General features: G+C 42.5%; 1 long non-coding RNA gene across 1 annotated transcript in view; it reads right to left on the bottom strand.

Moving 5' to 3' along the window:
• Positions 1-27351, bottom strand: part of LOC139802453 (uncharacterized) — a 52658-nt gene that overhangs the window by 23552 nt on the left and 1755 nt on the right. The window contains exon 2 of the long non-coding RNA XR_011728626.1: positions 26882-27029. This is a non-coding gene — a long non-coding RNA (uncharacterized lncRNA). The remainder of the gene's footprint in view (positions 1-26881; positions 27030-27351) is intronic.

Consider the following 27351-nt stretch of genomic DNA (forward strand, 5'->3'; position numbering starts at 1 on the left):
CTTGTCTAACTCTGGGTAATTTATTTCTGCATTTTTTTCTCTGCCTCAGTCCTAAGGGTATTTTTTGTTTGCTTGGGATTTTAAAAGAGGATTTTGTGCTCACAAAATATCCCAGATTGACAACTCCAGGAAATAAAAGCTGCCACTGAGTAGAGTGCCTATGTCAGCCATGACAAGGCAGGTACCCTGCTCCATCTCATCCTGCTTCCCCAGGAGAGCCACAACACCCAGCAGGACAGCAGGCCATGCTGTTTGCTGGCCCAGGTGACCACTGCTTCACCACCATGAACCAGGGCTACAATACAGACACCAGTCTGGAAACCAGAGACCAGTCACTGGGGACTGACATCCCAACCAGCAGACAGGCTAACTGGGAACTGAACCCAAAATCCAGAGGTGGAAAACAACTCAAGTTTTAATGTAAATCAGACAGATCCTGTGCTGATTAACCAATTGCTATAATCTATTAGCAACAGTGATTAAGCCTCAGATTCATCAGTTCAGCTCCCTTCACACTGAGGCACAGTGCAGTGGGATGGGAATAGAAGAGCTCACAGACTGTGGCAGTTTCAGGGCTCAGGGCCCACAGAACACCAGTCCCAGGTTTAACAGATTACAGGAATTTACCAAACATCAAACTCAACAGACAAAGCAGACCACAGACTTATTAATTATGAATATACTTCAGTCTGTGCTAGCCAATAGGTCTCGTAAGATCAGCCAAGGAGAAAGAAAGACAACATCAGTTCAGGAACAATGTTTCTTCTTTGCTCAGATGTTAACCTCAATTGTCTTTTATACCCTAATACTCTCATTCTGTTTCGTATCATTTCATACTACTTATGTTCATTTTCTCAATCATTTTGGAGATCTTCTTCATTGCAATGTCCTCTGCACATTGTTCCATAGAAGCAGCTCACTCCTTATGGAAACACAGCTATAATCCGAGTCCTTTTGATGGATGCACTCTCTTTGGGCTGTACTAACCATGGACAAGTGCTTCCAATCTGTAGCTTACCACAAACTATGTGATATCTGCACATAGGTGTATAAAATAATTTAACTTCTAGCAAGTTCACCTGTGATTCTGTTGCTAAACCATGGCTACTGGTCCAGCTCACTATTAAACACTTCTGTCTGCACTGCATGTGTTTTTCTTGCTAAAGCTGAGGAAATGGGAGGTGGCTCTAACTGTGCAGGATGCAAACCCCCTACAGAGTGTTCCTGGAGCCCAGGACTGGGAAGATGATGAAAAGAGCCAAGGAAATTCTTGGGAGGCAGACATAAAAAGATTTTTTTTTTTCTTCCCGGTGTACCTAAAGCAAGTAACCGTGAGACCTGATGGAAAGCTTGTGCTTTGAAACTTGCTTTAAAGCTAGAGCCATTTTCAACCCAAATTAAGAGCAAAGAATTGCAACATTCATCAAAAACCCCATACTTGTGGGTTATCCTCTTTTAAAGCAGCACAGCACAGGGAGAGGAGCAACAAGAACAAGGTCATTACCCTAAATCCCACTCAGCAAGCTTAAAACAAGTAACCCAGCTCATGGGCCATTAGTGCTTCATCAGCCCAGCAGCACTGGTACTGATCCAGGCTGGACACTGTGCTAAGGCAGGACCTGGGTGTGAGCATCCATTAGCACAGCCCAAAGGCACTGAGTGTCTCAAGAGCCCCCACTCATAAAAAAAAAATCAAAGCACAGAACATGTTCTAATGAAAAGGAGATGGAGGGCTCTGTGTGTGTGTGTGTGTGATGTTGGGTAGGGGATGGGTTTAAGGCAAAAGCCCAGTGTGGGAGCCTCCTAAGGCTCCAGTGCCACACTGGAAGCAGCTCCAGTGTCCTGACTGACTGCAGACACGGAGCCAGAAGTGGATGCAGCAGCAGCAGTAGCACCCCCAGTGACTGAAAACACAAATGGTACCAAGGAGCACATCCAAGGACAGGGCTGCAAACTCCACAGGTCGAGCAGAACCTTCTTAGCAAGTGCTACAACAACTCCACACAGCAAATTGCCAGGTCATGTGGCAAATATCCATCTTTCATGGCAGGGACAAGAGAAATCTTGCTTATCTACCCTTTTCCCCAGCCTCCCAAATGCACTGCAGGATTATCCATGGAGCTCCAGCCAGCAGGCTCTTACAGCTTGAACACTGTTGGCCTCTGGCATGGGTTCAAGAGGAAACAGAGGGGAAGTCATCAATCTTTTAGTGATTCAAAATTGTTCTGAGCAGCTCTGTAACTTCCTAGAAATATTCAGTGCTGAAAGTATGGGAAAAGTACTTTTTTGGCTGGAAAAAAATATGCTGATAAAAATCATTTATGCAATTTCATTTGTGGCATAACTACCAAGTGGAGCAAATTGGAAAAAAATTGACAAATCCCCCTTTCCATTTGGAAGAATTAACTCCCCATTACATATCGTTTACAGTACTCACAAAGTCATCTTCCAAAATATGAGGTGTCACACTGTAATAAATTAAATATGTTGATTTCATGCCTTAAACCATCAGCAGCAAATTTGAAACACCTTATCAAGATTACAGCATCTCATCCTGGGAAGAGATTGACACCATTAGTGAAACATTAACAGTGACTATTACTAATGTGTCATGCAACATTGTCTAAAAAATAACAAAATTAAAAAGGAAAATAGAATAACTTGTGTAATGGCATTTTATAACTTCCTTTTGACTTTTTTTTCTTTTTTAATGAGTTAGTGCCTTTGGCACACACTGCAGGCCAGGCAGTGCATGGTGTGTGGTGACAGTTGAGGATGGAGAGCATGACTTGAGGTTGGAATCCTTCAGTAACTTCTGGGAGTTGAAGTCACCCTGCCACTATCTGTCAACCTGTGAACACTTTCCCTGCTTCTTGGCATTGGCCTCTCACATTAAAGATTGAAGATCATAATTTAAATTCTGAACCACCCAGCCAATGTAATTAGCATTGCCTCAGCCAAAAGTAATCAAGCATTTCTTTAGGATGTTTTCTGGGTGTTTTCATTGATTTGGGGGTTTTTGTTTGTTTGTGGGGTTTTTTACTGGTTTCTTGGGTTTTTTGGGTTTTAGGTTTTCAGGTTGGTTTTTTCCTGCTTTTTGAAAAAAAGCTGTGCAAGAATGTCCAGAAAAGTAAGGAATTAATATCTCTGCTTCAAACCAGTGAGGTGAAGTGCAGCACCTGTCTGTTCAGCCATTCCAGTTTCAATTGCAGGACTACAGTTCCTGACCTTCCCTTTAGCTCCACCTGCAATCAAAATGTGCCAGCCTGCACACCTCAGATGGGCACAGGGAAGATGATAATGTCATGGAAATCAGACTTTGCAGGTCACCCAGCAAGGTCAGGGCAACACCTACCTTAACAAAAGCAGAACTGCACTTACCACAACTCTTAACTCTTGAAAGAGTCTCAAATACCAGTAAAAACATCTGAGCAAATAATACAAAGCACAGAAGATGAATCTGAAGCTGAGATGAGAAGGGATTTCAAGGAACAAGGTACACAGGAATTAAAATTTCCCAAACATAGCATACGTTTGAAAGCAACACTAACACTAATCCTAGAACTGGCATACAATGAGCCAGGCAGAAACTTCCCATGGAAAACAATTTAATCCAAAACACTTTCTACCAATGAAGACAAAAGGCATTCAGGTTTCACTGACTTTGGACCCAGTGATTAAAAGTGGGCTGCAATTATGTGCAGAGCTACAAGGAACTCACCAAGTGCAGCCAGGGCCACAGAAACCAAGGTGACACCAAGTGTCTGTGCAGAGGATGGATCTGCATCCAGGAAAGCAGGAATCCTTCCCACCAAAAAGGGGTCATGAATGACAAATGGGCAAGACCAGAACCAGCAAGAGCAGCAACTTGAGTAAACAAGGGGAAGGGGCAGAGCAGGGGAAGGGGCAGAGCAGGGGAAGGGGCAGAGCAGGGGAAGGGGCAGAGCAGGGGAAGGGGCAGAGCAGGGGAAGGGGCAGAGCAGGGGAAGGGGCAGAGCAGGGGAAGGGGCAGAGCAGGGGAAGGGGCAGAGCAGGGGAAGGGGCAGAGCAGGGGAAGGGGCAGAGCAGGGGAAGGGGCAGAGCAGGGGAAGGGGCAGAGCAGGGGAAGGGGCAGAGCAGGGGAAGGGGCAGAGCAGGGGAAGGGGCAGAGCAGGGGAAGGGGCAGAGCAGGGGAAGGGGCAGAGCAGGGGAAGGGGCAGAGCAGGGGAAGGGGCAGAGCAGGGGAGCCTCCAGTGGCTGCCATGGGACCAGGTGACCGACAGACACCGAGGAGCTGCAGGACCCACAGCTCAGAGTCCATCACACAGAAGAAGCTCCAGGTCATAAGACCCCAAGCTGCTCCTGCCTGTTCCATGGCTTCTGTCAGCAGTGGTGAGACTGAAAAAGAGAAATGCCTTTTGCCCCAAAGCGCTGTGGGCCCAGGGGAGTAAATTTATGGTGACATATTTCATCATTTCCAAAATTATATTTTGCCAGGATATCCAGTTCACAGGAAGTGTCAAAATATTTGGTAGCAGTCTGATTCAAACTGACACAAAATATCATTTTTTCTAAGTGCTGTTTTACAACATGGAAAATCTGCTTTTTTGCCAGCTCTGATAGTCCAGTGTCAGCTCAAGAAAACCAGGCATGTGTTACTTCCTTCTATTTTTCCCTTATTATATTGCACAACTGGAAGAACAAAGGATTAGCTTGCCTGTTAGATTTCATCTAGCTGATATGAATCTGTCCCCCATTTTCAATCAGCAGAATTAGCAGCCAATCAGTCAAGTTCTTTTCTACCACCATTGCAGAAATTACGAAAGGTTCACATTTATTTCATAGCTTTACAACAGCTAGGCTACCTTTGCAGATTTATGTCTTGCTTTCATGCTTTACAGCACTCCTTGAAACATTAGTAATATCATCTAGGCAGAAGCAATAAAATGCCAGGATCCTTTACCCCATGCAACTCTGCCTGACACCAAATCAAGTTTCTGAAGTGAAATATAGATTGAAGAAAGAAGTGGCGTGAGGAGAGGAATCAAATCAATCTCATTTATACTCATGCCACTGATGTCAATATATTACATCCCTACCAGGGTGAACAAAGTGTTTCCTCTGAAAGATGGAAGAGGATAAGTACAGCTTTGCATCTGAAACTAGGCTGATTCAAGGGTTTGCATCCATTTTTAACATTACATAGTTTTATGCTTTCTAATTCTGAATCAGACTTTTTAAAAAATAATAATTTCTGTCCTCTCTGTTCACAGCCATCTAAAAGAATATTTAATAAGTCCAGAAAATGTATATAGAGGAGGAATAACAGACTCTTTCTAATGCGACTATTAGTCAATGAAAAGATTCTAGCTGAAAAGCTGCATATAACCTAATAGTCTTTTCAGTCTCTGTCTCCAGTTCCCCGGATCTTGTGGGAGAATTGGAAGTGAATTACAGTCACAGTCTGGTGATCACACTAGATATTTATTTTCCAGACACTGCTGAAAAGAAACATTTACTTCAGTAGACTTCCCTTCTGTGGACTTCTCAGCACTAAGCTACACCAAGATAAGACCTTTTTTCTCACTCAAACTGAGACTCTCCATGGCATCCTGACAAGAATAAGAGCACTTAGTATGAAGCTCCTGTGTAGCCTCTGACATGGTGTCATAGAAGGGGGGAATACTTAAGTGCCATTGAGATTGGTATTCACAGTGCATTAAAAAAAAAAAAAAAAAAAAGAAATCAAATCGCCATCAGAAGAATGACTTAGAAAAATTCCTAAGAGACAGAACTCAAACATTATGCAGGGTGCTGTTTCAGTGCCCTGATGTATATTCCCATCACCATCCTTCAGGATGGAGCAGCAGCAAAATATTTACCATGTTGTTCCTCTTGAAGAATTTTGCTTGTTGCCAAGCAGAATTCTAAGGCTTTTCCCTGTTCTGCTGTCCTTGACAGATGTCAAGCAGGAGCCACCTCCTGCCAATAAGGCTGTCCAAAATGACACATTGGTCAAAATATTTTGTCCTTAGCTCAAGATGCCACTTACTGCCTTGTGCTGTCCAGTTACTTGCTCCTATAAAGCCCTCTTCATACTCAAAATTAAATCACTTCTTCCTTAACACACAGAAGTCCAGGGCAACCAGAGGTCAGTGTGCCTCCAAATAAATACATTTATTAAGGCAAACATTACTTTGTTAACTCCCAGGTTAAAAATTGCTCCTTATCTACAGTCAAAACCCTGAGGCAAATGGGGCCCCCAGATTTCAAGGAAATGATGCCTTCAAACACTGCACTGATGCCTTTAGAATGCAGAATGGAGTCTGAAACACAAAACCTCCTGTCCACGAGAGGCTCTGTGCTGTGTAGGGCTGATGAGCAGATCCAACATGATGCACAAGTTGTGTGTGAGGCCCTGGCCCCTGAGTTGTGCTTTACTATTTAGGAAGGGCCACAACACCACATTCTCCCCCAGTGCATAAATGCAGGCTCCACAGAACATTTCCCACACTAAACAGGCAGAGCCTGGCCCCAAGTGCTGCCTTAGGGCCAAGCCTTTCTGCAAACTCAAAAATTCCCCCAAAAGTGAGCACTTTGGATGCCTGGGGCAAGGCCTGACCATGCAGACTGCTCCCAGGAGACTTCATTTCAAACCCATGCACCCCTGGAAATTGTTTTCCCTGCTCTCTGTGCAGTGAAGATTAAGAGATCACAGTAAGCATGCACTGCTTTTCAGAGATCATCGGTGACAGTGATTTATGCTTTAATAGCAAATTCCCCATGAGTGCTTAATAATACAGATTAAGTCCTAATAAATGTGTTTCCTGCAGGTTTAAGTGACTAACTCTGTGATCTATTGGACTTGTCTCTTAATACATACAATTTTTCCTGGTAACCGTGGAAATTTCTAAAGAATTGGGAGTATCTGTGCCTGGAGTATTAACGAAATCTATTTTTTACTGGAGGAACTTTGTACAAATTAATTCCAGCCTTGGAAATAAAATGCTAAATTCCATGTTCCCTGTGAATATCTATTAGAAATGTTCAGAACAAACATATTATTAAGAAAATTAAACTGTTAAATACTTGTCAAATATTATAACAAATCATGTCAAGCTGCAGTTTTATATTTTATTTTCTAGCTATTTTATCTGTTTCAGTTATACATTCACAGCACACAATATATTCTGTGTTATTCCTCCCAATTCCTAATACTTTTATGTGTGATCACTAAAAGAAAATTTTAACATAGAGCTGCTTTCAGTTAGCCTCTGTCAGAAACCCAAAGGATAAATCAATCCGGTGCTGAGTAGCAGGTCCAAACTTCACAAAGCTCCACTAATGTTTTGATCAGTCTGGAGCAAAAGGGTATTTAAGAATCTCTGACAGCTGGAGGGAGAGAAATAATCACTCTGAATAAAAAAAATCCAAATTCACTCAACTGGCAATGAAATGGCACTGAATATTGATTCAGGGCTCTAATAAGCTCAGAAGTTCAAAGCAAGCACTGGAAGGCAAATATTCCTTCCTCTTCCTTTAGACAAATCTGTAGCACTACCACAAGGTAGGATTTCACTTGTCCTAAATATATAGTATTATAAAAGAGTTCTGAAAGCAGTCCTGCAATCTCTCCCTCTCTTCCTCTTCCAGTCTCCCCTCTGCATTTTTAAGATGACAAATTTACCATCAACCAAATTTCAACCCAGAGCAGCACTTTAAAGTGATTTACATCTAAATGAATAGGTTTCTGTCTCCCTTTGGTTTTCAGAAATTATGCACTTTTTTTTTTGTTTCACTAAACCGGACAAATCTGATATTAATGTTCAGCTAAAGCTCATCTTTCATTCCTACAAACCATGCCAGGACATACAGTGACAATGTTAGGAGTCAGCTCTGCAGAGGATTTCAGACAGCACAACAGTGGAAGAGGTAGCCATGACCACTAGAAAGAGACCCCTTCATATTTTTGTAAATATTTTTCACTTATCAAATTGTCTTTTCCCAGCAGATGGTGGGACATACTATACTCAGAAACGGAAGGAAGAAAGTAGTTTGGTGAGAGTTTTGCCTAATTAAGGAGTTGCACATACAACAATGATTCGAGGAGGGCTCCTGGTGATTTGCTTTCCAGGTAACTCAGAAGAGATGAGAGAGCACAAAGATTCCTGGTGACAGCAACGAGACTGTCTCTCCATCTGCTCTGACAACTGTGATTTGCTGCCAGCAGCCTCACATCTTGCATGCTGGATAACACTGGAGGATCCCACACCATTCAGCCACCTCTTCCCAGTGCTGCCAACAGGGAAGTGCCTGGGGCTGGGGAGGTCAAGTCTGGAATCTTGGCTGTGGTGATGACCAGGCAAAACCCTTTGGTGTTTGATATTTTAATCATCTACCTGTAAAGTAGGCGTGATGTCCATTGCAAAGCACTAATGAAAACAGCAGGAAACATCTTGGAGTCTCCAGCTGCAGTCAAGTGCCACCCTGGCAGCTCCCAGACTGATTTCAGGCTGCCTCAGCCTTAAGCACCCAGTGCTCCTGTCCCACACCCTGCTCAGCACACAGGGGAACCTCATGCTGCCTTTTGAGTCAAGTCTGCACCTGAGGCCCTGGCTGCTTCAAGTCAAATCATCCTCATCTTTTACCAACAACCAGTCCTGTTCCTTTGGGACAGACACCATCCTCAGTCTCCTCAGAGGGCACACACATCTCCCTGCATTCATAACATCCCAAAGCTGCCACTTTCCCATAAGAGCAGGGTCCTTGCACTCTCCTCTTTAAGACCCCATATCCACATACAAATCCCTCCTCCCACCCTGTCTGTCAAGGTGACAACCTGACACTGCTCAGATCAGCTCCCCCAACTCTGAAGTCTGAAGCATCACTCAGTGATGAAGAGCCCAGTGGCAGGGTGTGAGGAGCAAAGGTATCAGTACACAAGCAAGAAAACACCATGGAGTTCTTCTTATCTGTCAGGTCTCCAGCCAATAGGTGTCAAATAAATGAGAGCAACAATGTATGCCTCTAGCACCCTCTTTTCCTTCCATTCTAGTGCCCTGTAAGGCTGTCTACATCTATCATCCAACCCGAGAGTCAATGTCCTGGAAAAGATCAGCTGGTGATTGAAGTGCACAGTGAGACCTCCCCTGACCACACTGAATGTGCCTCAGAATGAAGCCTCAGAAATGACTTCTCAGAATACACCAGGTAATTGACAGGCAATTTAAAGCTTTTGCCCCCCTATCTTCCTTACTCTGGTGTAAAAGCTCAATGTGTTAACAATTGCCTCATCATTCTCTCTTGCGAAGCAAAAACCCTAAAGATTTCAGAGGGAAAACAAGCCCTCTTGTTACAGCTCTGCCTAATCCAGCCAGGTATGACAGGGCCAATATTTCAGCAGCTCATCTGAGCACTGGAGAACTGCTGACTCTTCTCAGAATGCCATTTTCCCCACCCTGCCTCCCATTCTCTCCTGCAGTAAAAAGTCTTATTGTTTACAGTTGGAAAAATACTAAACCCTGCAGCTTAATCTCTTTGGGGGATTCATTATGGCTGTCATTACATGGTCTTTGATCTTCTGGGGAGAGAGAGGAGAGCAGAAAATATCTGGACTTACGTTCTTGTCATTAGAGCATCATTGCTGCGTGTTACCAAAAAAGTTCTGATTGACTCTTATTTTCTCCAGTTGAAATTCACAAAACAAACCCCACACTAAGTGTAAATAAATATTCTGTTCTTTCAGGCAATGAACATAAAAAAACACATTCTTAACCTGGATCTCTCAAATCTGTCCTTCATACATTTCAAGGTAATGACCCTGACAGGTGATCACTTCCAGTTTTCCCAAGTCTGAACAAAATATTGATCACTTGCTGGTGTACAAGTGCAGAGCTCTATCCCTAGCTACACACACCTCAAAAAAAAAGGGAGGAGAAAAAAAAAAAGGGAGGCAGCACAGACATTTCTTAGAAATGTGTTTACAGGCACTGGACCTGAGTGGATTCACAGGAAATTTTTATAATGGAAAACACCTTCATGTAGTCTGCATTTGCACCAGTGTTGGGAAGAAGATGCATGAGTGATGCTTCATAGCAGTGCAGACAACCATGTCCCATGAATGTGCCCTTGCAGGGTTAAATTTAAAAATACAGAGAGAGGCACTGTGGAGGGGGAAGCACCAGTGGCAGCTGGGAGAAGGAAAAGGCACCAGTGGAGCTGGGAGAAGGAAGCAGTAACCTCCTGAACTGGTGCACTTGTACAACTGTGAAAGCTTAGCTGCTCTGCCCAGAATACAAGTTAGTAGAGGATCTGGGTTTGGAAGCAGCAGGATATTTCAAAGTCCACCTAAACTTTGTTCACATGGATAAAAAAGGGCTGTCTTTTCCTCTCCCATCTATTTTCTTATATGGCAACTGATCTGATTCCAAAAGCACTCAAAACTTCATGAGTACCATATAGATCAGGCCCTCTTCAGGAAAGCTTTGCTGTTTGCTGCTAAGAACTGGCCTAAGGTTCTTTGTAGAACACCTATTTAAACAGCCTTGCTGTTAGAGGACTATTAGGTTTATGGTCACTAAGCTCACTCATGTCTAGGAGACACATTGGCTACTTTGCTGTCTGTGTGCAGAGCTTTAACTATGCATTCAACTAAAAAAAAAAAAAAAAAACAACAACACAAAACTTAAAAAATCCCAAACAAATAAATATTTTTTACTAGACCACAACCAACAGAATGATCAGCAGTGGAAGGTTAAAGATCATCTGTCTCAAAGGATTTGGAGATCTCAGAGGAGCCCTCAAAGGAGACTGGAAATGTGGTTTGGCCACTGTTTGTGACACTGAGCTGGAGATGGGAAATCATTTTACCACCCTCCTGTCTGGGAAACTTTACATGTCCCACTCCTGGTACCTTCTGCAGCCTCTCCAGGGAGTCACTGTGTTTCACACTGCAGACTTGAGGCAGACTCTGGTGACACAGTGCAGTCACACCTTTAAACCCAGGGAGTGTCAGTCTTGGCTCTGGCTCCCAGCATGATCCATCTTGCAGACCTGAACATGATTCCCAAGATTTCTGTTGTTATAAGTCACACTCCTTTGTGCACCAAGGATGTCACAGGAGAGAGCAAGTGAGAATAGACAATTGAATTATGTCTTATGTCATGCACTGAAACATGATATTAATTCTTTTAGAACAGACAGCAGGGACTGGGATAAAAGGACAGTTGGGTTATTGTGACCTGTTCCCTGCTGCTACCAGTACCTTGTCACATCTCTTTCTTCATTTGAACACGCTCTGTCTCAGGAGTTGTTAGACTCTGGGAGGGCTGAGACATTTTTTTAGTACATTGGCCCAAACCTACCAATACTGCACAGCACTGACATGGCAGCTTGACACCTATGGATGTGCCTAAATAACAGCAAGGCACACAGCATGTTGCTAACTGCATATGTTCTCTCCTTATAGATCAATGTAGTCATGGGGGAAAAAAATATATATACCAAATCCCTGCATGAATATCAGGGTGCTAATGAGAGGGAAGCACTGCCCACATAAACCAGGCATAAAGACCCCCTGCATGTCTGTTAATTGAAATAAAAAATAAAAAAATAAGCTTGCTGCAAGAACTATCACACGTTAAACCCTACAAGCAGCTCAGACAAGAACTGCATCTTCAAGAGTTAGATGTTGTCTGGACAAACCCAAACCTTGTTTTGTAATGTTTGCTTTACTCCTCCTGCTTAACACCAGGATTCAGCCTTGGGCTTGGGCTTCCCAGTCAGCATTTTCCAGTGACTGTGTCCTGGTAAACATTATGGAGCATGGAGCTTAGAGGAGGAAAAGGCCTCTGTGCATAGAGCCCAGAAGCCAAACAACCCTGACACTCAGCCTTTACAATATCTTATCTGCTATATATTACAACGGGTGGAGGAACCCATTTATCCAAGGAGTAGGATATGGATTATCTGCTCTCTGATGACAAGAGGCACATAGCATTTAAAGAGCAGTAGCTCTACTTACCAATTTGTAAAGCCCAGACCGAAAGGACACAAACTGAAACAAAACTAAGCCATGGTGCAACAGTTGGGCACAGGAGGCAGAGATTGATGTCTTTCCCATAGCAGGCATTTTAATTTCTAAACTTCTTGAACATTTCATTCTTTGCTCCTGCCTTGCTTGAGACAACCACTTTCCTCTCTGTTTGTCCATCCGCAATTTTGCAGAGAAAGAAAAATGATCAGCAGCTTTCCTTTCATCACATACTTCGCATGAAACCAACTTTTCTGAATTCTCCCAGCACAGGCAATGTCCCTGCTGCTGCAAGATAAAATGTGTCACTGCTCCATCTGCTACTCATTTGCTGATGAGTCTGTATGGCAACATGCTGCTGAGCAGAATATTCCAAAAAAGAAGAAACTGTGCAGCCCAACAGATCTGGCTTTGACACAAGCTAGGGACAGGTCTCATTAATCATTTTGCTGTGCTGCTTACAGTACCTGGTGGAACATGAGGACTGCCTCCCTGATTCAGTATTTCATGGGACCACCACACAGCAGTTAGGTAACTCCTCATTTGGTGCAGGAGTGGAGAAAATGAGGCAGCAGGAGGTTCTCAGTGCTAAATGATCCCTGATTTCAGTACTGCTCTGACATTCATAGGCCCAAAGTCCTTAGATTTAGGCCAAGAGGTGATGACAATCCAGGTGAAGAATGTACCCAGTTGTCACCCTCCTCTGTACTGTGTTAGAGCAGTACCAGAAGATGCTGAAGTTGTAAGATGCACATTACTGAGGCACTGCCAGCTGCTTTAGATTTCTTTCCAGTGTCTGCTTACCAAGGGAAGTCTTACCCCATGTTTTGGATGAACAAACTACCCCATCAACACCAGCCGTGAGCCAAATTCAGAGGAAGATGGCAAGAGATGTGCAATCTCTGGCCACTGCCAGTGCAGGTTTCCACAGATTGGATCCATCTACCACTATTCCAGCAACAGCCAAGGAAATCTCCTGGGGATCAGACTCTGCCCCAGAGAAGAAATTCCTGCTTCCCTCTCTGGGTTTGCTGATTCACTAAAGGAGGTAGATAGACATATAGCAGCCAGGATGCCCCACCATCTCTCAGGCCCCATTAACATCACCTGGAAAGTCAAAGGTCCACCATCACCCTAAATGGCCCCCACAGAAATCACTCCATCAATGTCCCACTGGCTCAGATTAAAAAAAAACAAAGTGACAATAACACCTATAGCTTCTCCCCTCTCCCAGCCTGCTCAGCACAGGGGAGATGCAGGGTCCTGCTCTCCTCCAGCAGCCCAGCTCACTGCCCAGCAGTTTTCCTATTCCACCTTTCTTGTTCTCCCCACAGTCTTCCTCATCCTCACAGTCCCACCACCCCTGGGGCTCCTGAGATGTCTGAGCCTACAGAAGCCTTACTCAGACCCAAGCAGTGCCAGAAAATCTCCTCCTCAGAGGGCAGGTTGGAAAAACCAAATAAATTGCTTTTGCATCCAGGTCATTCAAGTCTGGCTGACTCCTGAGCCATCTGCACCTGAGTGCACTGCTCCAATCCTTAGGGCCTAGGAGGCCTCTGGTATCCCAAGAGCTTTTAACCTGTTTTTCCCCACAGAAGCAGCAATACACCCAGGCCTGTGCCCACTTAATAGATAATTGACTGGAAGACACACATTTGAAAAAAAAATTTTAAAAATTATTCCTAATAGCCATGGTTAAGTATACATTTAAGATTTAAAAACAAAAAAGTCAGTCTCTAAAACATAACTGTTACACTATTTTTCAAAATAACTGAGGGGAAGAAATTATTATTTGCACTTCATTTTCATTTTCCTAACCAGCTGCAATCAAAGTAACACTTGATCTCTATTGAATAACAATCTGCCTTTGAACCCTTAATGTACTGCTCTTGCCTATACTTTACATAAATAATATTGTTCCAGTACATGCCCCCATCACAAAGGATGCACAGACAGGTAGGTACAAGGAAAGTGAAGAATCTGAAAGGAAGGTGATAAGATTTTCAAGGCAGAAACACGTTTTTCTACTTAATCATTGCCTAAGGATAACACCATTTGAAGCAGAGACATGCAGCTTCTCGTGTTTGATGAAAAGGTTACTAAAAAGAAACAGAAGAAGAAATAATGACATTTCCCCTCACTCCTTCAGATTTGAGTCAGAGGAGAAACCAAACATGCCTGAAGGGAAGCAAAGCAGCTGCCTTAAGATAATTTCTGAAATTTCAAGTTTTTGCTGGAAAAATTCAGTCATTAGGTTATAGTCCAGGTCAAAGTTGGCAACACAGGATCCTTAAATTTAAAAAGTCAGGTTTCTAAGACATCTCATAAAGAAGAGCCCTAAAGGGGAATTGTCAGAGAGAAGCAATTACAGTGTACTACAACTTCATTACAAACCTGATGATCTGACAAAGGCAAACATCCCTCACCAATAAAGAAGTGTGAATAACTTATCTGTTTAGTTCAGCTTGGGAGAGAAAAAATGCTTCAGGTAGACCTAAAGCAACTTACTCAAAAGTATTATGTTTTTTAAATATATTTTTTTACATATATATAAATGTGTAGATATATATTCAGTAAATGGTAACAATATGTTTTGGTTTGAATTACTCATTTCAACAGCAAATAATTTTGTTTCACTTTGCAGTATTTCAAGTAGCAGCAAAGAGTAGAATTTGCCAGCTGCACACTATCACAAAACCAGCAAGACACCATATCTGCTAATTCATCTGGGAAAGAAAAACCTAGAGGTAAAAGAAAAATCTGGAGACAAATCCTTTTTCTACCCAGCTCAGAAGAGGGTTTCCAATCTGTTTATCAGGATATTTTTTTAAGCACCAAAATTTCTTTTGATCAACTCAGTTTTTTTGAAATCAGTCCACTTTGTAACCAACACTGAAAATTATTCTTCAAGCCCCAGCATTATTTTTCAACAATAATCAGGCATTCCTGATTATATACAAACTCTTACTGTAGCTGTTCTCTTTATGAAATATTTATGTACCTCTTAGAGGCAAGGTGTATGGTTTCTTTAAAGCTCAGAGTCCCATGGCACACAAGATCCATCCACAGTGTTTCCCCACAGCTATGGTAAACACCAGGCTTGAAAAACTGGACCTCATTCTACCCAGAACTTCCCAGCTTGGAAATTCCCTTTAGTTAAATTTCACATAAAATATCTCTGTAGAAATCCCAGCCTTTTGAAATGCTCCCACTGCTCTCACTGTACACGGAGTTGCTGCAGGACAAACAAAGGAATCTTCATCTTGATCCAGCATCAGGACCACAAGCCTGTTCTGTTGCCATCCCAAAAGCAACCTTGGCCACAGCTGGAAGTTAAGCTGTAGCCTCCAGCAAGGACTAACACCATAAAGTTGGTCTCCTTGTCCTAGATCTCATAGCTGTCTCACTGTGCTGCTTCCAGCCCTTCTGCCATCACACTGTGATTTAACAGGTTCCTCCAAGGCAGCAAAAATCTAGCAGCAACTACCTGCAAACTCCAAGCCCCCATAAGAAGGCAGGAGATAAGGCAAACCCTGGTACACTGAATGCATCAGGGCAGACAAATAAAACTGCTCTGTGTGTCTGAATTGCTCAACATGCAAAGGAGAGGAAATTTGGATGGCTATAAGCAGCAGGCTCCTGCTCCTATTCCTCCAAGCAACCCCTCTTACTCTTACCCATGGTCAGCAATTACCACACCCCCCAGGGAACTGATGCTCTGACCATGCTTTCAGCCACTTCTTAAAACCTGCAGATGGCAGAGATTTTTGTTGCTTGGCCACTAAGTGGATTTTTACAGAGAAGGGATATTTTGTAAAAGGAGACATGAAGGGAATTTCTAGCAATTACCAGGTCTCTTCCCCAGGGCATTCTGAGCAAGACATTCCCAGCAGCCTTCAAGTTCAGTGTCAGCAATGAACCATTGAAAAGGCACATCCCTCTCCATAATTAAAAACTACTCCTGATTATTTCAGTGGAGTGACAGTGAGTAGGTGATTAACTCAGTTTATCCAGAGAACTATGCAGACTCATAGCACCCCAGAAGAATCAAGCACTGACAAAGTGGAATGGAGGTAAAAGAATGTCAACTAAATGTTGAAAGGATGGAAATTTTACTGGTAACTGGAAGCAGAGTTACACAGTGAGAAAAGTTGAGCAACAGTAAAAATCAGTAATAATAATAACTTGCCAGTACATCTTCAAGTATTTTAGATTGGGTGAGTGTTCTTTCACCAGCTAGTGAATCCCTTGTCTGTGTACTGTTTCCCTCACAATCAATAGATGCTATTTGTTTCTTCTCCTCATCCTCAGTCATGAATAATTTCTAGAGAAAGGCCTAATCTGTCTCTGCTTTCAAAACGCAGTGTAAGATACAGACAGCTCAATAGCTGAGATTTATAGCAAAGAAACACCTCACAGAGAACACCGTGGGCTTCTAAGGAATATGGCAGATGCCAAGCTTTAGTTTAACACATTTTTGAGAGCCATATAAAATATACAGTAGGCCCAGCATTAATTTGAGGCCAGCTACATGGGTTCCTACTGGTATCAGAAGCACTTCACTGACTTTATCAAGTCAGGCACAAATTTGGGTGGCCTCTCTAATAAAAAAACCCCACAACTGCTGAACAGTTGTTTACATTCTCATGGTTAGCAGTGGGGTCTTTTTGTACTCAGCTGATGAGCAATCCCATCCAAGAACTTCCCTCAGAAAAAGACAACTTTTGTCTGTAGTGAAGGTTTTATTTCCTCAGATATCACAAGCCCAGCACAGTGAGAGTTGACCTCCATGGAGCCTGAGACTATACCTTGCTTAGGATCCTGTTTGCTTGCCCACAGAGAACCCACCAACATCCCAGCCTCTACTAGAGTTGGGATGAGGAAAATAATTTCCTGAGTAATGGACCCAGACAGCTCTATAGCAGTGTCCTTGAGAACTTCCTGACCCAGCAGTGAAAAATTTGCCTTCCAGTACTATTACTGCATTCACAGAAAACCTCTCTTCCCCCCATATCCTTCTAAAAGTTCAAATTCTCATCTAATCCTCAGTCAGATCTGTAAGAGCTTTACAAATACAAGAGATAAACTCTTCCTTTTATACCTAATACTCTTAGCTTCCAAACCTCACAAGCCCACTCTCATGTCTGTTTGTTCTTCATCCTCCCCAGCTGGAACTCACTGACCTGCTCATCTTTCAAGCTTCCAGCAGCCAAGGCAGCACAACTGCACTTTCACCTAACTTAGCACATGCCTTTTACCTTGCCCACAGCTTCCATCAGCTTTCTTGCTTCTTTCCTGCTCTACCCCGTGGACCCCTGAGCCATCCTGCAGGGTCTCTCTCATCAGCTTAGTAACTTTCAAGCAAAAGGATTCTGTCCTCCCAGGTTGTGCTGGAGTCTCCCTGGTTACAGTCAGACCTGCCTGGAAACCTGGACTCACAGAGTAAATCCCAGCCATGACATGGAGCTCCCCTTTAAATCCAGGAGAACAGCCAGTGGAATTACTAACAGTCTTTCCATAATAAACACACTTTTGTGTAGCAGACAAACCTTTCTTGGTGCACGGTGCTCCGAAGTCAAAGAGGGGTTCTCACCAAGGTGCACAGTCCAATCTTGCTGCCTTTAGACTCAGCTTGCCTCGTTCAGTGCTTCTGCTCCCGACTCAGCTGACGTCCTCCTCTGGCTGCTCCAGAGTGAGCTGAGGATGCATTCAGAAACTCCCTTTTTATTGGCCCCCCCCAATCCTGCTCATGCGCAGCTGGGTTCAGCCCTAATTGGGCACAGGTGGGCTTAACACAAGCTCACACCTCCCACCTCGTAATTAGCAACACCTGATTGCCTCATTTCACTACACTTTTGTCCAGCATTCCAGCATCCCAGTTAGAGCTGCTGTAGTTTATGTCTGCATTTCAACCCCAGAAAGATCTCCAGCTCACCTGCCACACATCCATAAATTCCTATCAGGGCTACTGAGCCACATGCCAAGGTGTGCAGGACACACTTGAAGTTCAGTCCTTTGGGAAGCCCCAAATTGCCCTCTAGGGTGACCACGCATCTGAACATTCCCAGCTCAGACATCCCTATGCCTGTGGTGCATGAGCTGACCAATTACTCTGCTCTTGCACATCAGCAGCTCTGCCAGGCCTCAAATTTTGTTTGCTGTGCCTGCAGATCTCTGTTCAAGGGAGGTGCCTGCATCCTGATGCCACAGGTACATCTGCAGCCTCTGGAGAGTCAGGGTCCCCTTCCCACTGTGGGGCTGGGCCAGTGCTCCACCAGGAGCTTTGTGTCCCCCTCTGCTCTGCTTGCCTCCTGTCCTGTTGTGCCCATGCCTGAGGCCAGATCTTTGCAAGCCCCTTCCAGGTCTGGCTCAGTTTCTCCCTTCTCACAGCCTTGGGATGAAGTGATGTCTCAGCTGTCGGGGGCTTGGTGACAGGAGCAGGGTTTGTAGGTGAGAAGAACAGGCCAAATGCTCTCTTCCTACCACCCTCCAGTGTGCCAGCTTCACAAACCTGCTGACAGTCCTTGAGAGCTGATGACATTTTTCAAAACATTGACAAAAATAGACAAGCACTTCCCCCATGCCATTGAAAAAACTCATTAACTATTTCCACAAAGCCCTTCTGCTTTCTATTCTTTCTTTGAGCACCTTCACAGCCACCTCTCCTCTATCAAAACATTTTCACAGACTCACCCCATTCCAAAGTAAAAAAAAAAAAAAATTGTCTTCTTGGGAGCAGGTGATAGCCCAACCCATTAAGAGAAGCTAACATTTGATTAGCAACTCCCATACGTTGTAAATTCTTTTCCTCTTACACAAGAAGTCCTCATGACTCTGCATGAAGAGATTTGATTGAGTGAGATTTCAATGTAATGATTTAACATAATGTAAATGCAGTCATTAGTACCTGTAACAAACATCTGAAATAAAGTTAAGTGCTCATTGAGCTCATAATTTCAAAATAAAAGTAAAACAAACAAGTTTTTAAAGACATAATTCAAAACTCATTACTTATCTCTTGGTTTGCTGGTAAAATATTTTTGTTTTACATCCATTTCAGCTTAGCAACACTAATAAAGCAATTTATTTTTGTAACCTGAGTACAAACATCTGCTATATATAGAGTGTCCTTTGGCAATAAGCAATAAATTGAACTGAACACAAGCAGAGGAAAACCACAGTTAATACTAGAACACAGAGCAACTGAGATTGAATTCTTACAGGGGCTAGGTCTATTTAAGAAACACAGACCTTTATTGTAAGCTTATTGTAACTAAGAGGTTAGTTTTTGTGTGGCTCAGATTTTGAAGAATTTCTCCTGTTTATTATGTCCCTCCACATCCAAGTAGATATCTCTGGCAAGAGATAAGTGGTATGAGACACAGTCACTCCTTGGTCCCTTTGTTCACCATCCTAAGGCAGAGCAGTACAGAGCACAATTCTGTAGAATTCATTCAACACACAAGTTCTGCCTTGCAGCTGAGGCAAATGAAGCTTTAGAAGCCTCCAAAGACCTCACAATCAAGCAAAGGATGAAATCAGTGCCCCAAGAGTCACAGCTGCCTTGCTTTACTGCAGCCTGATAGCATTTTTGCATTCCTAGGATTATTATGAATTACTTAGCCTGCTCAAAGTCCAAGACCAGACCTAAATCACTGTTAATTGTCTTTAAAATAAAAGGTCACATATAACAGCTATCCATGCTACAAGCTCATAAACCTGAAAGCAACATTTTTCAACACCACATGAGCTAGTACCATATTTTGGCATTGGGGAAAATAAGGAAAGTCATGTTAGTGACTGAAGAGCCACAGAGAGCTATCACACTGGGTTGCCAAGGATAGCCAGGAATACACTAAGATTGTCTTTTGGGGCTAAAGAGCACCTGCTCTGTTAGGATTCAGCTCTTGGTGCTTTATTTGGTTTAATGATATTTTGGTAGGCTCCTCAAGATCATTGTATTCAGCTTCTGTTGAACTGTCCCTGCTGTTGCTCCTCATTGCCGTTCAGCTGCAACTAAGCAATAGATTCAGGAGAAGGGAAAGAATAAAATTATAAGACTTTTGATGTTGGAACATTATGATGCACAAAATGTCATGGTATAATTAGTAGAAAAAATATTTGTCAAACCCACTAAGTTTATATAAAGATTTTTCTTAGTTGGAAAGAAACAGCATGAAGTCAACACCTGGTCTCATTAATACAGACATCAACCTGCTTTCAAGATAAATACCAGCATTCATGCAAACCATTTAACATCAAAGCAATCACTCAGAGACATACACCATCCGACTGATGCCAAGGTTTTAATTTCATGTTTAGATCACAATTTTAGCTCCTTAAAGTAAGCATCAAAAATAAATAATAACCAAACATAAATGCTCACCCTCTTCAAGAGATGTACATCCTGGCAAAGGTGGCCAACAATTTAGTGTTTGTGGCTAAAATGCCCTCAAAATCCAGAGGTTCTGTAATTCAAACAGTCTCCAGCACATGGGAACCAAGATTATGGCTTCCACTTCTTCCCTCTTTATACCAAGACCACCTATATTTGAGTGACTTTCTTGAACTTCCAGGATTAAGAAACTAAATATTGTTAGAAGTTGTCTTCCAGGAAGAAAATTCAGACAAATCACTAGATAAGTAAAAAAGAAGTCCAAGGGCTCAATCAAATAAAATCTTCAGACATCCTCCACTACTCAGTGAGCACTTACAGACAGAATATCACAACCATAGTCAAGATGGACACAGTGGTGTAATGTAAGGTTAGTCTGGCCTCAGCCAAGCAAGGACAGGCATGGACAAGAAAGAAGACATTGCTGGGAGAGGTCTTGCACCATTCTTTGATTTAACTATGGATCTTATTGTTCCTTCCTCAGGTAAATGCTGAGCAACAAGAACTGCCAGAAAATCCAAGTGAGACCTAAAGCTATGGATGTGCCTTCAAGTCCTCAGTAGTTCAGTCCTCCATTCAAGGAGCTCTAGTTTAATTAACCCAGTGGGGAGACACAAAGTGCTTCTGACTACTCTTCCTTTGGTCCTTCTTTAAGGACAGTCCTTGTTTCCTGGAACTACTTTGCTATTTCAACAGAGCAGAAATGAGTCTACTTTGCATCTGGTCCCTCTGCTTCTGCTATGAGCTGTAGCTCATTCCAATACGTTCTGTATTCAAAAAAGTCTCCCACCTGAGAGCTTAATCAGAGAACAGGCTCTATTTGCCTCCTCAAAGGTACCTTGAATGTTTGTCAATAAATTATGACTTTTCAGTAAAACACCCTTCTCCCTCAGAAAACAAACAAACAGACAAAAAAAAAAACCCAAAAAACAAAACACCAAACAGCTCTCTCATAGACATAAAATTTAAGTTAGGTTGTTTGGGTTGGTTTTTTTTTTTTTTTTTTGTTAAGTAACCCTAAATTAATTATTTGTATGCTGGCAAAACACTTATGTGTATCCTGCTATTACACACCCTGGCTCTAATATTTCTGTCCTGATGTTTACCACAAAATTGTTCTCTCCAGCTGAATAAGTGAACAAATTGCTGTGATGTACATAACATAGGTAATAAAGAGCTGGCAAACTTTGCATTCACATTAGGGTAGCCAGCTATCTCACAAGCTTTTGTTTAGCAATGATTGATAGCCCATTATTAAACAAGCAGGAAAAGATGCTGTAGCAAGTAATTTACTCTTAATTCCACTCATTGCTTGTACTCATTGAAGAAAGATGAAGATCCATGGAGCACAGCTTGTCCATAAATAAGGCTGCTCATATGAGATTAGAAAGCTGTCATTAACACAAAGCAAGCCATGTAATTCCAAAACGAGCCATCAGAAGAGAAAGCTCTGTGTGTGTGCTCTTGCACTGGAATGTTTGCAAATGGAACAAAAGCTCATCTTTGAAACCTCAGCTCACCCAGAAAGGGTCATAACATCCCATGTCCACTGAATATTTGTTACAATTGCCCAGTTAAGCAAGACATTGAGCAAAGCTGGTCAGGGAAAGCTGCCATGACAACAAATGGCTGAACTTTGCCAGAAAGCTTGGGAGCCCTTCAAACATTTTAATCAATTTTGTTTGATTAGCAAATGTGCCACTTTCCCCCCACTGACAAACTTGTCCAGTTCAAGCTGCCAATCTGCCCTGGGCAAACCCCCCCTCTCCATGCAGAGGTGTCAGGAAGCAGGATGGAGAAATTCAGACAGCACCAGCAGTAACTCAGAGGGAGCAGCCAGAGGCACAAGTGGCTCTGCATCCAATCTTCTCACTGGTTCTAATTCTCCTGTCATCCTGTGCCTCATCACTAAGCATCAAAAACAGCTCCAGTATAAACACTTCTCACAAAAGATCAGAGGCAAATGGTCTGAATTTGTACACTGGGCTTTTATTTTATTTTCCAGTTCCTTCACACCTCATTTCAGGACCACTTGTGTATATCTCTTACTGCTCCTGCAGACACATTGTCCCTGTGTGGTGCTACAGCATCTAAGAATCATCTGTTTGCTCAGCCTCAGGCCCCTGACTTGGGGAAACAGTCAGATCCATTTGATGTACTAGCTAAATATTGTACTTCTGAAGTCTGCCTTAAAAAAAAAAAAAATATGGAAATCCCATTACGTTGGATAGCTTGGAGTACTGCAATGTATTCAGTGCCAAGTGCTTATACACAGAAGAACAAGCAGATATTAGCCTAATTCTCAGCATGCTGAAAGCTGAGATACTCACACACATCCCAAGCATATGACACTGTGGATTTAGCTGGTGAGAAACAGCTCAGGAATAAGCTTGTGAATTTAGGTTATTCACCTGGTCACAGTCATATTCAGGCACTAGATTTCACTCTGCTCAAACAAAGCCCTTATTTGCCCACCAGAAACTGGAAGAGAAAGTTTACTATGCTGGATATTGCAGCTTATTTGACTAAAGCTGACTCAGATTTCAGATGAGCAGAAATCTTTTGTACTGGCTCTTTCTTACCAGTCTGTGCTTGACTTGTGATGTGGACTACACAGAGTTTTCACTGTTCCCACAATTTTTCCTTCAAAATTGCAAGGTTTAATGAAAGATATATGAGAAAGGAAGATGCCACTAAATTTTGTATCTTATTTTCAGCTCATTCTACATCCCACACAAATCATACCCAAATACCATGCCAGAAAATAGTTGGAAAATGTTACATGCTTGAAGCTGAGCACCATCCTGTGTAAGAGCACATCTTTGGGTAGCAGACAGAGGGACATTGCCTTGGCCGTGAGCATGCAAGCACTGTAACTGCATCTGGAGGGACTCAGGAGACAATGTAGGAAAATAGAGGAAGGCAAAAGAGAGCTGAGAAGGGTGGCTGCCTTTGTCATGTCTCAGGCCAAAATCTTTAGCTACTTACAACACCAGTAAGTTCTTTGTTCAGGACTGCTGATGTAGTATGGGTGCATAGGCTAGGGCAGTCAGGTTAAAGATTGTGGCAGAGCTAAAGCTGTATCCAGATCACCAGTTCACATTAAAACTGCAACACCTTAAGTTTTGTTAGAATTTTGCCTTGGGTTAACAGTATAAAACACCCCAGTTTTTCTTAAAAAAAGAAGGCTGCTAGGAAAGGTACTTTCAGCTAAGCTGTCCACAGTGATTCCTCAGGGAGAAAAATGCTTAGAAAGGGAGAACTACAAAACTTAAACTCTAAGACATGGAATCAGAATTACCACAACCATGGCTGAGGAAGCAACACTAGAGGGGAGTGACCCTCTTTTTGTGTGTACCTCTCAGCCAAGCACCTTCTTGTTACACCAGGATGCCTGAGCAGAGATCCAGCCCTCCCTCTGCTCTTTACAGCTTTCTGTATCCCTGCTGCCCAGGTACAAAACAGTCTCTGCTGCCCCCAGAGAACAGAGTCCACAATTCTCTGCATGTAAATGGGACAAAGGAGACCTCACTAAGTCACTTTGGGTTACCAGGAGAATCAGGCTGACTCTGGCCCTACTCTCACAGGCTACCTTACATGTATAAAAGAGTCAAGCCCCCAGAAGATGCTCATGATTGCCAAGTCTGAAGAGCAGCTCATTTTAGTCAGTAGCATAGCTTTAAAAACAGAAATCCTTCATCAGCACAATTGTTCATTACTGGAAGATAACTTCTCTTTCACCTGAAAGACTTACATAGTTCTGTCTTTCTGGTGACACTAAAGAGTTCCTTCTCTAGGCATAGTTCACTGAGATTCCTCTAGCTTGCTTGTTTTCAGCTGTCAGCTGCTGGCAGCACCATAACTCCCAACTACTGAGCTAAATCCTCCAGGGCAGCACATTCTCTGTGCACTATGCTTCCTCTTACCTGCTTCCCTTCTCCTCAGATCTTACTTTATTCTCTAAACTTAGACCCACTACAGATCAGGCCATGAAGTGTCACAGATATCCTTAAGTATGAATTCATTCTCTTCCACCCACATAGCCTCACCTGCCATCACCTCCCTGAATATAGTTACCTTCACTCCACCTTCTCAATCCTATCCTGACACTTTGGTCTTTTCCAGGCTAGGTAGGATACAGATCTACTTTGAAATGTGGCTCCTGAAGTTTTTCATAAAATTCCATGCTTATGGTCTCTGAGTAACTCTAATCACACAGGTTCAGTTCATGAAGAGAGTGGGGGGAAGAAAACCAATTGGTTAAAGTTTCTGCCAGCTCAAGAGTTTGACTGCAGAATCTTTCTTAAATGATTCTGCAGGGTAAAATGTGCATTTTAAAGGCTTTCTGCAGAATAAAAATACCACTTTTCTCTCACCTTGTCCACAGGACGAGCAGAGCCAAAATCCAACCCAAATTGAGAGCATCACTAAAGCCATTGGATCTGATTCCAGAGGCATAGGGAACAGATTCAGCACAAATAACAGTAACGTATTTACCAAAGTTCCCATGCCTTAAATTCACAAGACCTAAGCCTCCTGTTTCTCTCAACCTCAGACCAGCACATCCATCTAGCCCATCCATCTTCCCAGCCTTGCAGTGATGTTACTGAGATGAGTGCTGATATTAAAAGCTCTCAATAGATAAACTCTGGCTTCCATATCTGGTACCTACCTCTTCCTCAGTCTGCTCATTTCCATCCTCTTCCTTAACTCCCATGTGTCACTTCCCATCAGCAGAGGCTCCTGTTTCAGTGGTATCACCTCCTACACTGCCTTCCAAGTCATTGGGCAAAGCTGTAGGAGAGCAGCAAACACACAAAATGCAAAAAGTCTGCATGAATCTCCACGGGAAAACTTAGCTCTTTTTCGGAGTAATGTCAAGGCTTTTGTATTTTTGCTTTGCATTGTATTTTTGCAGGGCTCAGGGGTCAGTGGGCTGCTCTGAACATGAGGTCATGATCTTGTGAGATTCAGGTTCTTCACATTGCTAAGCTGAAAACAGTTTTCCAGGCCTAGAGCTCTAGAGACATGGGGACACTAAAACATCAGGCACTGACGACAGGCAAGATGGAATTTATCATCTGTGAACAAATGAGAAGAAAAGCAAAGGAGTAAAATAAATAAAAGATAATGCAAGTGTTCAGACAAATAATAATAATAAAAAATTCAAGTCCAGAAGGCACATAGGGTGCTATGAGTGAGGAGGATATAGCTCAGAGGGATATAGCAGCCAAGCTAATTTATCGAGCTAGCAAAATGACATTTTCTAAAACAAGATAAATTAATTATTTGCCTCAGCACTTCTGAAGGAGAAAAGAAGCTGACAGAAAATGACATGCCATATAATTTTCAGGATTACGAGAAATGGAACTAGCAGAGATGCAAGGGTTGAGGTCTATATATCTCTCTTGCACTACTTGGCTGCCCAGGACAAACCCTTTAGTTGATGAATACACCAATGAGATGCCAGCAGTGCTCTGAGATGGGGGAGGGCTTTGCCCAAGCAATTTCAAGAAGCTCAGACAATCTCCCTTGTCACAGCCTTCACATCTTCATTTCTGCCTGCACTAAGAGGCTATGAAATTCTTCCAAATAAGAAATCTCCTTTTTTCCTGGTGGCAGCTCAACACTCCCTGTTCACAGGTATAAATGTTTAGACAAGGTGCAAAGAAAAAATTCAGGCATGAACTCATGTTGCTATTCATGAGGGAAATAGATCAAATGTCTTTTCCAAAGTCATGTGAAATACACCTTGGGGAGACCTGACCTTCATCAAGCTAAGAGCAGTCCCAGTGACTTCTTGTTTCCTTGCTGCAGGGTGAAGGGCTTGATGGCTTCCTGATATCAAAAGAACCTCAATGTAGTTAGAAATCCAGAAAAATGGAATTGAGATCATAGTCAGTTTTTCTCTCAGCAGAAACGTTAGCTCCTTTTTTTTTTTCCTTTTCAGAACTCACTTCCATTACAAAAGAGCTCCCCTTGGTGACTGAGGCCACCCATGCACACATCCTGTGCAGTGTGTTATAACCACACTTTCTCACACAAATGCCAGCAGATTGCCTCCAAGGGCCTCACTCCATCCCTCAGTTTCCAACCAAGTTAACAGCAATATTCCCATTGCAGGAAATAGCACTTTCTACATGATATTAGAAGATTTATTTAAGTATAAACAACTTACCAGAGTTAAAACTGGGGAAAATAAACACATTTCAATTAACAAACAGGGGAATATCAACCTACCAAAAAGCAGAATAAATAATTCCTTGTCATGCTTTTCCATATTTTAAGAACTATATTAAAGTTCAAAGCTTGAGATAAAAAAGTATATTTAGTGAGAACTGCATATACACTTGTCATTACTGTTGTTTGACTTTCCATAAGCATAGAAAAACTTCTGGATACCATGGAATATAGATAATGAAACTGTAAGGTCTAATGTTACTTAGTGCCATTAAGAAGTAGAATTATAGACAGACCTTATCTGTTTAACTGCATAGGAAGAAAAATCTTGAAGTGGTGTTAAGATACTGGCAGTGGAGCTCTTGGAAACTTCAGTAATCTTACAACTGTCTGTTCTTCTTGCACAGGTTTGATCACTTCATTTCTCAGCTGCACATTTTCTGCCTATAGTGAAGAAAACCCCATTGCACAGTATTGTTATCATACACAATGCAAGCAGGCACAGTTACACACAGACAGATGAACTTGAGGGTAGGAGGAAATAACAGATAAGCTACAGAATTCCATAAATATATTTAAGCAAAAGAGCCTGAAATGAGGCTCTTTCAATTCCCTTTTTTTTTTCAGATGTCAGTGAGTCAGAAGATCATGGTAATTGCTCACTTCAGACACACTCGAGAAGGTAATCAATAGACAAGAGAGAGTAATAAAGCAATATAATTTAATATAAATAGACTAGGATAATAAATCTCTCTCTAAACTAAGA

This window comes from Heliangelus exortis, chromosome 14, assembly GCF_036169615.1.
Source record: "Heliangelus exortis chromosome 14, bHelExo1.hap1, whole genome shotgun sequence".
Classification (NCBI taxonomy): Eukaryota; Metazoa; Chordata; class Aves; order Apodiformes; family Trochilidae; genus Heliangelus; species Heliangelus exortis.